The 18,814-nt window shown below is 38.7% G+C and overlaps 1 protein-coding gene across 1 annotated transcript in view; it reads right to left on the bottom strand.

Moving 5' to 3' along the window:
- The window catches only part of LOC144432809 (TGF-beta-activated kinase 1 and MAP3K7-binding protein 3-like), a 93,315-nt gene that overhangs the window by 48,931 nt on the left and 25,570 nt on the right, over positions 1 to 18,814 (bottom strand). The gene's annotated exons all lie outside the window — the stretch shown is intronic.

Genomic DNA, 18,814 nt, shown 5'->3' with positions numbered 1-18,814 from the left:
GCCAGTGTGAGATCAAATCAATCTCACTCTCTGTATCAATAAGCTCCTGTAAGCTGAGTATGGGCCAGCCAGTGTGAGATCAAATCAATCTCACTCTCTGTATCAATAAGCTCCTGTAAGCTGAGTATGGGCCAGCCAGTGTGAGATCAAATCAATCTCACTCTCTCTATCAATAAGCTCCTGTAAGCTGAGTATGGGCCAGCCAGTGTGAGATCAAATCAATCTCACTCTCTCTATCAATAAGCTCCTGTAAGCTGAGTATGGGCCAGCCAGTGTGAGATCAAATCAATCTCACTCTCTCTATCAATAAGCTCCTGCAAGCTGAGTATGGGCCAGCCAGTGTGAGATCAAATCAATTTCACTCTCTCTATCAATAAGCTCCTGCAAGCTGAGTATGGGCCAGCCAGTGTGAGATCAAATCAATCTCACTCTCTCTATCAATAAGCTCCTGCAAGCTGAGTATGGGCCAGCCAGTGTGAGATCAAATCAATCTCACTCTCTCTATCAATAAGCTCCTGCAAGCTGAGTATGGGCCAGCCAGTGTGAGATCAAATCAATCTCACTCTCTCTATCAATAAGCGAGTTAAATTTTGTTTTATAAACCTATTGCTGATTGGTTTATTACATTCTATATTCAGCATTGTATGGATTGACGAATAGAATAACGCGTAATGTACATGTAGAACCATAACTAAGTACATTCCACAGATGTCAACAAAGTGAACGGGCTAACAATGTTAAAATTTATGCCACGCCGAAGATGATAAATATTGGCAACACATTTAGGTAGGATTCTCATGTTTTTGTTATGATCGGAGAATTTAAACCCCTCGGAACGTATCGATTGTTCACCCTTAGAGACCACGCTTCAGGTGAAAAATAACTTGCATTCAAACCAGCTCACAACAGCCATAGAGCCACCACAGATACCAGTACCCATGAGTATGTAGTGCAACCAGAGAAATGCCTGGGAGAAATGCCAATGACTACAAGTCATCAGAGCCGTTTTGCTGCTTTATCCCTCGGTGACCTCGAAAATAGAATGTAAACTTGATATGTTATGTGCATGTACATACTAGTAATTAATTGTAAACACTCATGCACTGGGTGATTATGGTCACGATGTTTAAAAGTGAACCACCGCATCGTGTGCCTCCCGAGCTCAGCAACAATTTGGTCATACTCTGTGTATATATATATATATTGCACCACAAATTTAGCTTGTCTAGTACTACAAGTAGTCACTCTGGTATCCAGGTCAATCAAGCTTCCATCTCAGCCCATTGGGGTGTGGGATTCTAATAATCGAGACATTTAATATTCAAAGACAGTTTTGATACATGATTAAGCTCTATCTATTATGCAGTGATTTGATATTCATGAATTGATGTATAACAAGCTGATTTTACTAGACGGAGTGTCCTAATCATTATAAACAAAGTACAAAATATGATAAAACTCGCAGGTTGTAATACTTATTATCGATGACTGAGAATATCGGTAAAATGCTTACAAATGTACATGATATCTCAAGTAGACTTTACCTACTTTCTGCCCTTGACAAAATTACTGACTGAGCCCTAAATTCAGTCTTCAGTCTTTCCAACCAAATTCATCTTCATAACACAAGACAGGCCAGTAAAGGTAACATATACATCCCTACAGTTAAAACTGAATATGGGAAACGGGCATTTCACTACAGTGGTGGTGTTCTATAGAACAATCTACCCCTATCCATATGATGAGCTCCAAACCCATCAACATTTAAAAAAACACCTTAAGAATGTAGTCTGGTAATGTAATTGGATATCTTTTAAAGTACGTACTGTGCATCTGTAACTTGTTGTCCTTGTTTGTCCCTTGTTTGTCCCTTTTTTGTGTATGTAATATTGCAACAGGTTCCATTGGGAAAACACTTAGCTTAGCACTGAAATGGTGTCTGTATATGAAAGTTAAATAAACAAATATTAAATAAATAAGTTTTAAAATGACCAACTGCGTTGAACTGTCAAACTAGAAGTAGATCACCTACTTTCTGTCCTCAGTTTATATAGTAGAAATTCTGCCTTCCTTTTCTTATCTATACTTTCATCATACAAAATTGAATGTATGTACTGAAGAAATATGCAATAAAAATTTGGGGTCCGAATTAGGTAACAGGTTAGGCCACTTCAAAGTTGATGCACTTTTATGTTTCTATCAATTGTATTGTGCAAACATAGGTAGTACTTAATTATCCTACTGCACATATTCATTCATGTCATCACAAAAAGTGCTTCATTTAATACATTTCATTAAATTTTGATATCACACTAAGTTATTTTTATTGTCAATATCAACATGTCTATCTTTCACATTTTAATCCTACATTGACATACTTCTTGGTAATGTAATCAAATATTCACAAAATCTTCACCAAATTCATCACAAATTATTCGTTCTCAAATAAAAAAAATGCAGCCAATGGCATTGTAGCACAACAATACAGCTTTTAAACAATGTTTATCCATATGCGCTAGTCCATGCTAACAATGGGTGTTCATTTGCTAAATGACTATCCAGTTGCCTATCCAACCATGTTGCTATCTTTGCAATATACGCGACCATTTGGCTGTTGCTATGGACTTGGTCATGAAGGGTTTTACATCACTTTTGGATTATGTGGGTCCTTGGGACCCAAGGTCTGAAAATTTGGGGGTCCCAACTGCAAATCTGGGGGTCATTCACAAAATCACGAGATTGATGTCTGACAAATCATTGATAATGACATACATGTAGTCCCCGCTATGATTGGGTTTTAAGGAATTATCACTACTCTGATCACGCAACAACACTTGTTAACCTAAATCAAACAGACTTAGATATGTTGTGTCTGCTTGTTGGACATGGAACATGCCTACACCAATAAAGGATTGGTTGGGTATGGGGATCATATCACGATGAAAATGGATATGCACATGAATGTCATAGAACACTGTCCTAATACCAACTTTGAATGTGATCTGTTCAAGCATGTCTGAGTTATGGCTTTGGACATAGAAAATTCACAAACAAAATGGCTGCCAGGCAGCCATATTGGATCATATCACAACAACAATGAATATGCACATGTATGTCATAGAACACTGTCCTAATACCAACTTTGAATGAGATCTTTTCAAGCATGTCTGAGTTATGGCTTTGGACATGCAAAATTTGCAAACAAAATGGCTGCCAGGCGGCCATATTGGATCGTATCACAATGAAAATGGATATGTACATGTATGTCATAGAACACTGTCCTAATACCAACTTTGAATGAGATCTGTTCAAGCATGTCTGAGTTATGGCTTTAGACATGGAAAATTCGCAAACAAAATGGCTGCAAAATCGGTCCGGGCATCTCCAAGAAACGGTTCTGGACGGACGGACGCACAGACGGACGGACAGACGGACAGAACCCAATCCATAAGTCCCCATCCCGGACTTCGTCCGGCGGGGACTAATTAGAAAAGAACAACTCTGTTATGTTCAATATTATCATGTAGTTTGTAGTTTACATTCTACCAGCAGCTCCTTGAACAAACTTTTTGGCTGTAATCCAGGAAATACAACTCATCTATGACAGGGTCAACCAGTATAATAAATTAACCTGCTGTTCAGTCTTAGATGATGAGTTTAATTTCATCAAGTATTAGTACCAACACAATCAACTCCATGTATCTGGTTAATAAGATATTTTGAAAGTACCTTTTCAATGCATTCCTCGAACTCCATGACGATCTTGGGTCATATGTAATAGTCAATGTCTATGCTGTTCAAATGTTGAACATGCATGAAATCGGTAAATACATCGCAAGGGAGATCCCGTTTATGTATCATAATCAGTATGGGCCTTGTATTGCATGACGTTACGGTTTGACATGCAACAAAGTCATTTAAAATGATCGAGCCACCCATTGTTGGACGATCAATCGTTTCTTGGTAGATCCAGTGACTTCTCACTAGTATCCGCTGGTGATGCTGCTAAAGTAGAATCCGTGTCAGACAGCCTGCCACCAAAGGAATGGCAGAGATCAGTCTTTCATCTCGGAGCAGTGGCCATATTTGAGTATAATGGTAAAAATTAAACCCAATTAGAAACAAGTTAACAGTGTGCAAAAGTATGTAAACAAAGCGGCTACGCATCAAATATCTAATTATTGGTGTAAACGGCGATGTCCTTATGAATAAATAATGAGATTTCGGAGTGTTCTTTTCAAATCAGGGGCTTCTGATGTAGTTAGTAATCAGATGCGAGCACGTTAAAACAGAGTGGGATATTATCTATGACGAAATTCCTGCGTCCCAGAGGACGCAGTGGTAATTTTTATCGGGGTCCCAAATCCATAATTATGCATAAAACACGCAATATATTGCGTCATGTGAAACCCTTGTTGTCATATTGCTAGAAATATTTGAATACATTTTTGAATGCTTTTGTTAACTTGTCTCTGAATTCCTGATATTATCTTCACAATATACATGATCATTTGGCTGTTGCTATGGGTGTGGTCTTGTTGCTAGGCACATTTATATACATTTTTGAATGGTTATTCATTTGTCTATTCCCTGTTGTTATCTTTGCAATATATCATTACATGTCATCATTTGGTTGTTGCTATGGGGCGTGGTCTTGTTACTAGGCACATTTGCATATATTTTTGAATGTTTATTCATTCGTCTATCAATTCCTGTTATATTTGCAATATATGTTATTAGTTGGCTGTTGCTATGGATGTGGTCTTGTTGCTAGGCAAATTTACATACATTTTTGAATGTTTATCAGGGGTGAACAAATCCACTGGTCCGAGGTCCGGGACCAGTGATTTTTTTGGGCGGACCACACAAATTTGACCTTGTCTGGTCCGTCGGACCAGTACCTTAAACTGTAAATAATCATGTTAAAAAGTAGGAACAGCAACAACTGAATGTGAACAAACAAGAAATACGGTCACGATGGAGCTAAAACTACAAGCCTTGCATGACCTTTCGATGGGTCATGAAGTATTATCAGGTGACTTCCGACTTCAAACCAGCAATATGCTATAGAGAGGGGGGCGTGAACTTTGACAGTTGAATGGCTGGTGGTGCGTCAATACGTCATAGTAGCGGCCTTACATTGTAGTTTATTTCACTGAATCAACAACAATGTGAAATGATAGACAGGAGATAACACTCAACGCACATGTGGCTCATATCATTACTAGCAGGGACATACCGGTTTAGGGACACAAGAATTAGGAAGACAAGAGTAATAGTAATAATTTCATTGTATAATAATTAAAATGTATCAAATGAAACATTTTATTTGCTATCATTCTGTCAGCATTGATTGTATTATTGTTTTTATTCATAAAGGAGCTTCAAATGATTTAAAGTAGAACCCCTTTCATGAAATGAAGTCATCCAAATGACGCACAAACTTTGTTTTATCCCACAAAAGTCCGGGACAAAAGTTACCAAGTTTGTCCACTGGGCAAGTGAATAACAAAGGTTTCATCATTTTTGCCAACCTCAGTTACTTCCATGATAGCAATCACTGACTGTCATCTTGGTTTTTCCAATAACTTACAAGGGTTGACGATACCATATAGTCCTCCTGCATTGCTTTCTGCAATATGCTGGTCTCGACATGTAAAGTTGACATCGAACCTCAGGTTTGTGTGCACACGTGTTGCTCATTCCATTTCGGGTGTGTGGGTTGCTTGTTAGACACATAACACAAATGCACTCCAAATCTGAGCATTTATGCTGCTTATTATCATTTACTTTGTAATAGATAAAACATTACATGATCAAAATATACACCACCTGTTTAATTTTCTCCTTGCATGTAATTTAGTTGTAACTAAAAATACTGTGCTAAGACCAACCCTAGACAGAAATGGTATGCGCCAAGACATTTCCCACGTTATCTTATCTGTTACTATCTGTAAACATAGGACGTCAGTGTCCACACTACAGTAGTACCTCTCAAATAAACGACCATTTCCCAAGTAGATTTGCTGTGTAATGTGTGGCTATCCATCTCGTAAATAATTTAGACCCGTCTGAAACGCGAATGTTTTAAATGGACAATGGTCAATCTTTTGAACTATGGATTTATACTAGGAAAACAACTGACCAGCATGACACAAAATGAACATTCTGATTCTAGGGTTACACTTACAGATAGTCAACGAAGTATCTATTTTAGCACTGTGATATGATATTTGCCAAAGCCTCGATAATTGGGGAATTTGATTTCATCTCCACACCGTCACACGGACTCCCTCTAGTCAGGCAATGTATGTGTTCTAGGTCTTTTTCCAAAGCCTCGACAACTGGTGAATTTGATTTTATCTCGACACAGTCACACCATGGACACAAGGACTCCTAGTCAGGCAATGTATGTGTTCGTAGTTTTTTTTTTCGTGAGATTTTATAGGATCAACTTTGAAGGGGTTAGTTTCTTTGTACAATTGTGATGATTTGCTTGCAATATCTGGGTTTTCCAGTCAAGTTTGACAAAACGTAGTACAACTAGCTTTTGTCGTCATACTGCAATCATGACTAAGTAAAACTGTTTTTCAATGTTCTTGTCACATATTTCTGTAAAATTTCTAATCCTTCGTGAAATCCAAGTGAAGTTGCCGTTAAATGTTTTTCGTTTCGTCGATGCGTCAAAAATAACCGTTACAAATATAATAGAATTGTCAATTGACTGAAACCAAGCATGTCAACTTTATATTTATCATTATAAATTGGGTATTGTTCAACTAAAAGTGGCGTACGTCTAAATATATAGATTCATAGGCAAGATTTAATGTTTCACGTTAGCGGGACCAAGGACCACTAATTCTTTCAGCAGGACCACTGGATTTTTCAAGTCACTGGTCCGGGGACCACCAGTTCACAAAATGATTTGTTCACCCCTGTTTATTCAATTGTCTATTAATCCCCATGGATATCTTTGTGAAATACACCACCATTTGACTTACTATGGGTGTGGTCATGGTTGCTCGGGATATTTGCATATATTTTTTGAACGTTTACTCACTTGCCTACCAGATGATGTTGTTATTTGACCAAAATATACTGCCATTTGGATGTTGCTATGGGCATGGTCATGGTTGCTAGGGCCAATTGTGTCAAAATATTTTGAAGAAAATCTGCAGAATAACACTTCTAGAAACACCTCACCAAGTTTGTTTCATTTACCACATACTTTTTTATATAAATTTTTTGACCAAAATTCACATTTTTATACCTAATCTAATTTGCATATTACTGATGGAATCATCATGTCATAAGCAAATCTTAATTTACTCACCCATAAGAATGTTCCAACCAAATTTCATGACAATGATCTGCTGAGTAGTTCAAAGCAATCGGGCCAGCAGTTTTTGACTTTAAGTTATTTACACGCACACACGTACACATCCACACACATGGACAGACAGACACTGCCATGCCTATAGCACTACTGAACCTTATCAGTTCAGTTGTGCTAATAACGCCAATGGGGTGTAGCACAACTGTACACCTGTTTTGGTTTGTTTATTTGGTTGCCTATCCAGCCCTGTTATTACCTTTACCATATATGCCATAATTTGGCTGTTAATATGGGTATAGTTTTGCTACAAGGAATATTTGCATTCACCTTTTGGATGTTAATTCCCTTGCCTAACCATCCCTGCTGTGATCTTGGTGATAAATATCAATAACATAATTCTATCATTAATGTATGTTATAATACATTATCAGTTCGGCACCACTCCAAAATGGGAGGTTACAATATCAATGAAGTTAACAGTTGCAGTTGAAATGACTTCGTGAACTTGAAATCTGTGCAGGCGTGCACCAAGGAATGAGATCACATTCTGGTCCCACTAACAAATTTGCATAGCCTGCATGCAAGCTAGCTCAACTGATAGCAAACTGAATGGTGTTATGCAGTCACCAAAACATGCTCTTATCTTCACAGTGATCATACCGTACCGAACCTTAAATCTAGCAATCAATGGCACATCTAATTTCAAAAAGTTATACGTTAGAGGTGTTTTGGGGGACTAGCATGTTGTCTTTTTAATTTTCAGTGGTCCAGAACTGGGTAGCTTTAGCCATTCTCTCCCTTCCGTTTACTCACAGTTACTTGTCTGTGGTTTACTAAATTAAATACACAGCAAAACTACCAGAATTACGATATTTCAAAAGTACTAAACTAAAGCTGGAAAATGGTAATGATGATACTCGTGCCTACCCTCATGTTCAATCACTGTCGTTAATAATAATAAGTTCATCATAGGCGACTAGTCTGTACAATGTGGGCAGTCCGGACAGAAGTACGTGATGGGCACTGTCATGATGTGATACTCACAGTTACAATGTATTTGGATATCTAATTGCTCCATATACGTTCCATACTTTCAAGTTTCATAAAGAACTTCCACATTTTGTTGGAAATACCATGTAATTTTATGCATTCATTTCTTTTAAAGTTGAAAATTATGTTTGAATAAAAAAACGAATAAAAAATGTTAGGTATCAAACTGTTCATGCTTGGTGCGTGGTCGTTCTAAAGTACACATGATATTAAAGTATTCCCCATTTTTCTCCATCGTCCAATCTTCATGTATTATACATCATTAGAAAGCTTACTTTCCATACTGCAACCTTACAAAAACTATATTTGAAGACAAAAATATGTCAAGAAAAGCATTTTCAAATGAGACAATGAGTGCATGATGATCAAGCGACAAAAAACAAACAAAGGCATTTTGAGCACATGTCCAGTACACTTTGATTAGTGTACTGGACATGTGCTGGGGGCCGGGGGCCTCTGAGGTCGCAGTCCTGTGGGACGATATGAAGAGTGCCAAAATTGGCGTCAAAATCAGTGCGTCTTTTCCAAATTTACATCCACACTACATGTATATCAAATGTACACGAAATACATGTACACTGTACACGTCATTCTTCGTATACAGAGGTTGTACTTCCAAAATGTCACAACAAAACATTTATATGCAACAATATTCTGTATAGCGATTTAATGTTATCTTTCTGTACTTTCAATTTCCCATGGTAATCACTCTCTGGAAATCTGCTCTCCGGCCCGGGCTCTTCCGGTTCTTCTCGGAGTCGGAGTACATTACACTCTCGGTACAGCACTGCTGCAGTAACTAAATTCCATAACATGAATGACAGCTTTAACTTTCAACTTGACAGAGACACAGTTGTAATGGTGTTTGATAACATATTATGCTGATGAGAACTGTTAACTTGGTATACATTTGTACACCTACAGATTCGTTTATTCTTGAACGCTGCCTAAAACATTCCGTGTGTAAACCACGCTCACGCAACCCCTGAGAGCATGCAGTGGTGAATGGTAAATTCACGTAATACATTCGATCTAGTGGTAGTAGTAGCAAAGCTCAAAAGAAAGTTGAAGTTTTAGTGAGAATTAAATGGTGACATGATGATTTGAATTCATCTGAGTGAAGATTTCAGCATGGACCGTCTGCTGATGTGGTCTTAGACTCTGTCTGATTATCTCTTCGCCCATGAATGGATGGGGCTTTACCGTAATGGCCGTCATGTATTAATACAAATCCTGTCTAACCCGTCTGTTAATAAGTAACCAATCACGTGGATAGATAATGATAACAGCACATAGTTTCTAAACTACCCAAGACGTAGTCTCCACATCAGGAAATGGCCATGGGGCTTATGAAACTGTTTATCGTTTTCCATACGTTGAATCATATTCAAATTTTACAGGTCTCACTGCACCAAGAGATTTAGATAATAGTTACAAGTACAAACTGCGACTATATGTTTTCTCTTCATTGCAATAATAACCGTATGTTGTTTGCTAACAGTAAGCCTCATACGGCCCCTCTTTATGACACGTCCCCAGAGACACATACATGCAAAAAATTGCGTCCCCAATGTCAAATATGGCGTGAAATACACACAAAAATAACGTGTTAACGTGACCTCTCAAGTTATTCAATCAATCATTGAATTCAATACATCATCCCTGATCATATAGTTACATATATACACAAACACCATTAATTTAGGAATGTATGCATATGGGCTACCAGTCACTGCTCTCGGGCTACCAAATTTAAATGATGGTAGCCCACCTGGGCTACCAAGAAAAAACCCGAATTTCGAGCCCTGAACTACTCAATGGTCATTTAACTATTCAATGGTCGGGTTACTACTCAATGGTCAGTTAACTATTCAATGGTCGGCTAACTACTCAATGGTCGGCTAACTACTCAATGGTCGGCTAACTACTCAATGGTCAGCTAACTACTCAATGGTTGGCTAACTACTCAATGGTTGGCTAACTACTCAATGGTCGGCTAACTACTCAATGGATGGCTAACTACTCAATGGTAAGCTAACTACTCAATGGTAGGCTAACTACTCAATGGTTGGCTAACTACTCAATGGTAGGCTAACTACTCAATGGTCGGCTAACTACTCAATGGTAGGCTAACTACTCAATGGTCTGGTAATTATTCAATGGTCAGTTAATTATTCAATGGTCAGCTAACTACTCAATGGTCGGCTAACTACTCAATGGTCAGTTAACTACTGAATGGTCAGTTAGATTCTCAATGGTAAGCTAACTACTCAATGGTCTGGTAATTATTCAATGGTCAGTTAACTACTTAATGGTTAGCTAACTACTCAATGGTCGGCTAATTACTCAATGGTTGGCTAACTACTCAATGGTTGGCTAACTACTCAATGGTAGGCTAACTACTCAATGGTAGGCTAACTACTCAATGGTAGGCTCACTACTCAATGGTAGGCTAACTACTCAATGGTTGGCTAACTACTCAATGGTAAGCTAACTACTCAATGGTAGGCTAGCTACTCAATGATCAGCTAATTATTCAATTGTCAGCTAACTACTCAATGGTTGGCTAACTACTCAATGGTAGGCTAGCTACTCAATGATCAGCTAATTATTCAATTGTCAGCTAACTACTCAATGGTTGGCTAACTACTCAATGGTAGGCTAGCTACTCAATGATCAGCTAATTATTCAATTGTCAGCTAACTACTCAATGGTTGGCTAACTACTCAATGGTAGGCTAGCTACTCAATGATCAGCTAATTATTCAATTGTCAGCTAACTACTCAATGGTTGGCTAACTACTCAATGGTAGGCTAGCTACTCAATGATCAGCTAATTATTCAATTGTCAGCTAACTACTCAATGATCAGCTAATTATTCAATTGTCAGCTAACTACTCAATGGTTGGCTAACTACTCAATGGTAGGCTAGCTACTCAATGATCAGCTAATTATTCAATTGTCAGCTAACTACTCAATGGTTGGCTAACTACTCAATGGTAGGCTAGCTACTCAATGATCAGCTAATTATTCAATTGTCAGCTAACTATTCAATGGTCAGTTAACTACTTAATGGTTAGCTAACTACTCAATTGTCAGCTAACTACTCAATGGATGGCTAACTACTCAATGGTTGGCTAACTACTCAATGGTTGGCTAACTACTCAATGGTAGGTTAACTACTCAATGGTTGGCTAGCTACTCAATGGTAGGCTCACTACTCAATGGTAGGCTAACTACTCAATGGATGGCTAACTACTCAATGGTAGGCTAACTACTCAATGGTAGGCTAACTACTCAATGGTAGGCTAACTACTCAATGGTAGGCTAACTACTCAATGGTTGGCTAACTACTCAATGGATGGCTAACTACTCAATGGTAGGCTAACTACTCAATGGTAGGCTAGCTACTCAATGGTAGGCTCACTACTCAATGGTTGGCTAACTACTCAATGGATGGCTAACTACTCAATGGTAGGCTAACTACTCAATGGTAGGCTAGCTACTCAATGGTAGGCTCACTACTCAATGGTAGGCTAACTACTCAATGGTAGGCTAGCTACTCAATGGTAGGCTCACTACTCAATGGTAGGCTAACTACTCAATGGTCGGCTAACTACTCAATGGTAGGCTAGCTACTCAATGGTAGGCTAACTACTCAATGGTCGGCTAACTACTCAATGGTCGGCTAACTACTCAATGGTCAGTTAGATTCTCAATGGCTTCATTACAATATTTCAAATACATACATTGGTAAAAAAAAAAATGATAATTCTCCATGATAGTTGCTATAAATGATAATTCTCCATGATAGTTGCTATAAATGATAATTCTCCATGATAGTTGCTATAAATGATAATTCTCCATGATAGTTGCTATAAATGATAATTCTCCATGATAGTTGCTATAAATGATAATTCTCCATGATAGTTGCTATAAATGATCCATTTTAAGCAGTCTTCATCTTTATACTCAAATTTATATTTACATTTTTCAAAGGACCAAGAACAACTTCAAAATGAATGAACATGTACTTCAAATGTACTTCGCTGGTTTTTTTTTAATTAATGTAATAAAGTGGTTAGTGTTTTCATATGATGTCTCACTATAAAACACATTTTACACAGAAAGTTGGTAACGTGTTGTACTTTTATACCATAGTCACCATTTTATAACAAAAATCTACTGTTATGAAAAATTGCACACATTCTCAGAAAACAAGTCATTGAGAATGACATAGTCCCCGCTATGATTGGGTTTTAAGGAATTATCACTACTCTGATCATGCAACAACATTTGTGAACCTAAATCAAACAGACTAGGATATGTTGTCTGCTTGTTGGACATGGAACATGCCTACAACAATAAAGGATTGGTCGGGTATGGCAGGGCTCGAAATTCGTGGTAGTCCCGCGTCCACAGACTACCAATGTTTGTCTCTGGGCTACCAAATTATGTGAGTGGTAGCCCAATTGGGCTACTAAGTTTTGAATGAAACTGTGACAGCCTGACTCCGATGCCTTCCCGGGCCGGGGGCCTCCGAGGTCGCAGTCCTGTGGGACGTGTTCTCGCCAAAATTAGCGTCAAAATCAGTGCGTCTTTTCCAAATTTGCATCCACACTACATGTATATCAATGTAAATACATGTACACTGTACACGTCATTCTTCCGTACATCGTATACACAGCTTGTACTACCAAAATGTCACAACAAAACATTTATAAGCAACATTATTCTGTATAGCGATTTAATGTTATCTTTCTGTACTTTCAATTTTCTATAGTAATCACTCTCTGGAAATATGCTCTCCGGCCCGGGCCCTTTCGGCTCTTCTCGGAGTCGGAGTACAGTACACTCTCGGTACAGCACTGCAGTAACTAAATTCCATCACATGAATGACAGCTTTAACTTTCAACTTGACAGACACACAGTTGTAATGGTGTTTGATAAAATTTTATGCTGCTGATGAGAACTGTTAACTTGGTATACACCTGTCCTACAGATTTGTTTATTCTTGAACGATGCCTAAAACATTCCGTGTGTAAACCACGCTTATGCAACTCCTGAGAGCATGCAGTGGTGAATGGTAAATTCATGTAATGCATTTGATCTAGTAGTAGTAGCAAAGCTCAAAAGAAAGTTGAAGTTTTAGTGAGAATGAAATGGTGACATAATGGTTTGACTTTATCTGAGTGAAGTTCTTAGCATAGTCCGTCTGCCGATGTGGTCTTAGACTCATCTCTTCGCCCATGAATGGAAGGGGCTTTGCCGTAATGGCCGTCATGTATTAATACAAATCCTGTCTCACCCGTCTGTTAATAAGTAACCAATCACGTTAATAGATAATGATAATAGCACATAGTTTCTAAACTACCCAAGACGTAGTCTCCACATCAGGAAATGGCCATGGGGCTTATGAAACTGTTTATACGTTTTCCATACGTTGAATCATATTCAAATTTTACAGGTCACACTGCACCAAGAGATTTAGCTAATAGTTACAACAAGAACTCCGACTAGATGTCTTATTTTTCATTTCCAATGATAACCGCCCTGGATAACCGTACGTTGTTTGCTAACAATAAGCCTCATATGTCCCCTCTTTATGACACGTCCCCAGAGACACATACATGCAAAAAATTGCATCCCCAATGTCAAATATGGCGTGAAATACACACACATAACGTGTTAACGTGACCTCTCAAGTTCTTCAATCAATCATCGAATTCAATACATCGTATAGTTACATGTATACACAAACACCATTAATTTAGGAATGCATGCATATGGGCTACCAGTCACTGCTCTTGGGCTACCAAATTTAAATGATGGTAGCCCACCTGGGCTACCAAGAAAAAAAACGAATTTCGAGCCCTGTATGGGGATCATATCACGATGAAAATGAATATGCACATGTATGTCATAGAACACTGTCCTAATACCAACTTTGAATGTGATCTGTTCAAGCATGACCGAGTTATGGCTTTGGACATAGACAAATTGCAAACAAAAAGGCTGCCAGGCGGCCATATTGGATCATATTACAACAACAATGAATATGCACATGTATGTCATAGAACACTGTCCTAATGCCAACTTTGAATGAGATCTGTTCAAGCATGTCTGAGTTATGGCTTTGGACATGGAAAATTCACAAACAAAATGGCTGCCAGGCAGCCATATTGGATCGTATCACAATGAAAATGGATATGCACATGTATGTCATAGAACACTATCCTAATACCAACTTTGAATGAGATCTGTTCAAGCATGTCTGAGGTATGGCTTTAGACAGGGAAAATTTGCAAACAAAATGGCTGCTAGGCGGCCATATTTGATCGTATCATGACAACAATAAATATGCACATATATGCCATAGAACACTGTCCTAATGCCAATTTTGAATGAGATCTGTTCAAGCATGTCTGAGTTATGGCTTTAGACAGGGAAAGTTTGCAAACAAAATGGCTGCTAGGCGGCCATATTGGATCGTATCATGAAACAAATTGACGTGCATATGTATGCCATTGTATGTTGCCCCTGTACCAAGTTTGAAAAAAATCAGTCCAGGCATCTCCAAGAAACGGCTGCGGACGGACGGACAGACGGACGGACGCATGGACGCACGGACACACGGACAGACGGAACCCAATCCATAAGTCCCCGTCCTGGACTTCGTCCGGCTGGGACTAAAAAATGACTGGGAAATGCACAGAAGAAAAAGACTCTGTCTGATTATCTCTTCGCCCATGAATGGATGGGGCTTTACCGTAATGGCCGTCATGTATTAATACAAATCCTGTCTAACCCGTCTGTTAATAAGTAACCAATCACGTGGATAGATAATGATAACAGCACATAGTTTCTAAACTACCCAAGACGTAGTCTCCACATCAGGAAATGGCCATGGGGCTTATGAAACTGTTTATCGTTTTCCATACGTTGAATCATATTCAAATTTTACAGGTCTCACTGCACCAAGAGATTTAGATAATAGTTACAAGTACAAACTGCGACTATATGTTTTCTCTTCATTGCAATAATAACCGTATGACAAAGACAATAGACAGTTTCAAATCTGCCCTCTCCAGCATTGATATCACCGATCTCATAGATCGTGCTCACCTGAACACGGGTGAGATCTAAAGGACGCCGCCAGCGTTACGCCTGTGTGATGATAATCCTTTTTAGGATGTTTACACAGTATAGAAGTAGAAGTAGAAGTAGAAGTATGTTGTTTGCTAACAGTAAGCCTCATACGGCCCCTCTTTATGACACGTCCCCAGAGACACATACATGCAAAAAATTGCGTCCCCAATGTCAAATATGGCGTGAAATACACACAAAAATAACGTGTTAACGTGACCTCTCAAGTTATTCAATCAATCATTGAATTCAATACATCATCCCTGATCATATAGTTACATATATACACAAACACCATTAATTTAGGAATGTATGCATATGGGCTACCAGTCACTGCTCTCGGGCTACCAAATTTAAATGATGGTAGCCCACCTGGGCTACCAAGAAAAAACCCGAATTTCGAGCCCTGAACTACTCAATGGTCATTTAACTATTCAATGGTCGGGTTACTACTCAATGGTCAGTTAACTATTCAATGGTCGGCTAACTACTCAATGGTCGGCTAACTACTCAATGGTAGGCTAACTACTCAATGGTTAGCTAACTACTCAATGGTTGGCTAACTACTCAATGGTTAGCTAACTACTCAATGGTTGGCTAACTACTCAATGGTTAGCTAACTACTCAATGGTTGGCTAACTACTCAATGGTCAGCTAACTACTCAATGGTAGGCTAACTACTCAATGGTTGGCTAGCTACTCAATGGTAGGCTCACTACTCAATGGTAGGCTAACTACTCAATGGATGGCTAACTACTCAATGGTCGGCTAACTACTCAATGGTCTGGTAATTATTCAATGGTCAGTTAATTATTCAATGGTCAGCTAACTACTCAATGGTCGGCTAACTACTCAATGGTCAGTTAACTACTGAATGGTCAGTTAGATTCTCAATGGTAAGCTAACTACTCAATGGTCTGGTAATTATTCAATGGTCAGTTAACTACTTAATGGTTAGCTAACTACTCAATGGTCGGCTAATTACTCAATGGTTGGCTAACTACTCAATGGTTGGCTAACTACTCAATGGTAGGCTAACTACTCAATGGTAGGCTAGCTACTCAATGGTTGGCTAACTACTCAATGGTCGGCTAACTACTCAATGGTAGGCTAACTACTCAATGGTAGGCTAGCTACTCAATGATCAGCTAATTATTCAATTGTCAGCTAACTACTCAATGGTTGGCTAACTACTCAATGATCAGCTAATTATTCAATTGTCAGCTAACTACTCAATGGTTGGCTAACTACTCAATGGTAGGCTAGCTACTCAATGATCAGCTAATTATTCAATTGTCAGCTAACTACTCAATGGTTGGCTCAGGGGGGGGACGATGCCAGTCACGTGACACGCTATCGCGTCAGCGCAATGAAGCTCATTCAGTATTGATACACTGTTGAGTGCACTTCCTGCCTACCCCTAGCACTGTGTACTGCATACTGCTGGATACAAATTCGCTGTTGACAACAGATTGACAAGGTACATACATTTTCACGTTTCATACGTTTTAAATTCGTCTTTCCTTTATTTTTGCCATCGTAATTTATTATGTGTACTGGTACCAAATCAGATCGAAAAGTATTCAGCGACGTGACCGTGTATACCGTACCGTACGTGTACATGCCGCCGACCTGCAGTTCATTGTATTTGTAGTTCGGTATATATGGTAGGTCGCGGTCGCGTTTTTACCAAAATGAAAAAAGCACATGGATATTCCATTTTCTAGAATCAACTTCAAGGCAGCATTTGTTGGATACCTACATGTCCATTGATAATTAATGACTGTGATAGTTGTGACATTCAACGTCCAGCAAGCGACGTCTACGTCTGGTACGCTAGTGTGCAAGCTCGAGGTCAGATGATCAGTGCACTACGCCTGGCATAACGTACCACACCCGGTCTAACGCCCATAAGTTTACGTTCTTTCTGCGTTCTCTGTCTTGCCATACTTACTGAAAAATGAAGTTTCACTCGTGTCGACAAGTAAACTATGTAGTTGTTTAACATTTTTACATGTGTATTGTTTCAGATACGTGCTGTTCCCAGTGAAATGAAACTGGTTGTGCCTTCGACGCATTTCTTGCAGAGAGTGTGAGGAGTACTCCCGTAAGAAATTTTATATGTGATCGCTGCATAATGTATCCAGGGTGGCCCTAGTTATACGACAATGACACGAAAAAATGAATTATATAAAATAAAATAAAAATGTGAGATTTACGGTGTTTTTTTTCGTATTTATAACAGCATTTCTGGCAAAGTGGTTTGTTCGAAAGTGTATGGTACTATTACTAGTACAACGTTACATTAGGGGTAGACCATTCGATATCCTGGGGGGGGGGGGGGCTTGGAAGATTGGTGGAGAGTCGTTATTTTTTTCCCACCTGCTTGCCTGAGAATTATTTTTTTTCTCCTTCGCCTATGCTGGCAACTTTTTTTTTCTTTGCTTCTTTGAGATATACGGATTTTTTTTACGTCAACGTTGAACGCCTACATTTGTTGCCACAATTTTCTGTTTGGTTTTCACACAGGGTAATACAGAGAGTAAAAAGATGCTGTTCTATCACACACAGATTTTATTTAGAAAACTACATATTTCATACATATTTGATTTTCAATTAAATAAACATCATTGACAGTTTTTATGCCATGGTATGATGACACACTGAAAATACAAATCGGAAACTTGATTGGTGAGCTCAGACATTTAGATAGACCGGTCAGTTTCTCCAGCTTGGGGGGATGGGGGGTGTCAGTGTTATTTTCCATTGGGCCAACAAAAAGTCACTGACCCCATGAATAAAGTTTCATAGCATCTGACAGTAAGCTGTAGAGGAAGAGCTTTGAGACTGGAATATGTGTACCTCTTGTGTGTGTGTGTGAATGGGGGGGGGGGGGGGGGTTCTAGGGCCCTGGAGGATTTTTACTTCTAAAGGCAATGTTTAGGCCATTCACAGACACTTTCAGACAATAATTAAGTTCTTTTATAAACTATCCAATAGTGATAGTAATAGTATGAAGATTACTGTTACAAAACAGTCAAGTTCACTTTTGCCCCAAAGTGCAAGATAAGTGAAGCACTGATTGTGAAACAGCCAAAAAATTACATATAACTAGTGTGGTAGCTAGGTAATACATGTATTATATGTATAATTTGTATGTATAGTTATGTTTGAACCCTTACATGAAGTAATATTTAAACCATTCATGAAAGAAACAGAGACAAGAACAAATATATATATGTACCACAGGCTAACGAAACTGACTGGTCCCTGACGTGTTTGA

Source organism: Glandiceps talaboti, chromosome 3 (assembly GCF_964340395.1).
Source record: "Glandiceps talaboti chromosome 3, keGlaTala1.1, whole genome shotgun sequence".
Taxonomy (NCBI): domain Eukaryota; kingdom Metazoa; phylum Hemichordata; class Enteropneusta; family Spengelidae; genus Glandiceps; species Glandiceps talaboti.
This window is presented reverse-complemented; position numbering and strand designations above follow the sequence as displayed.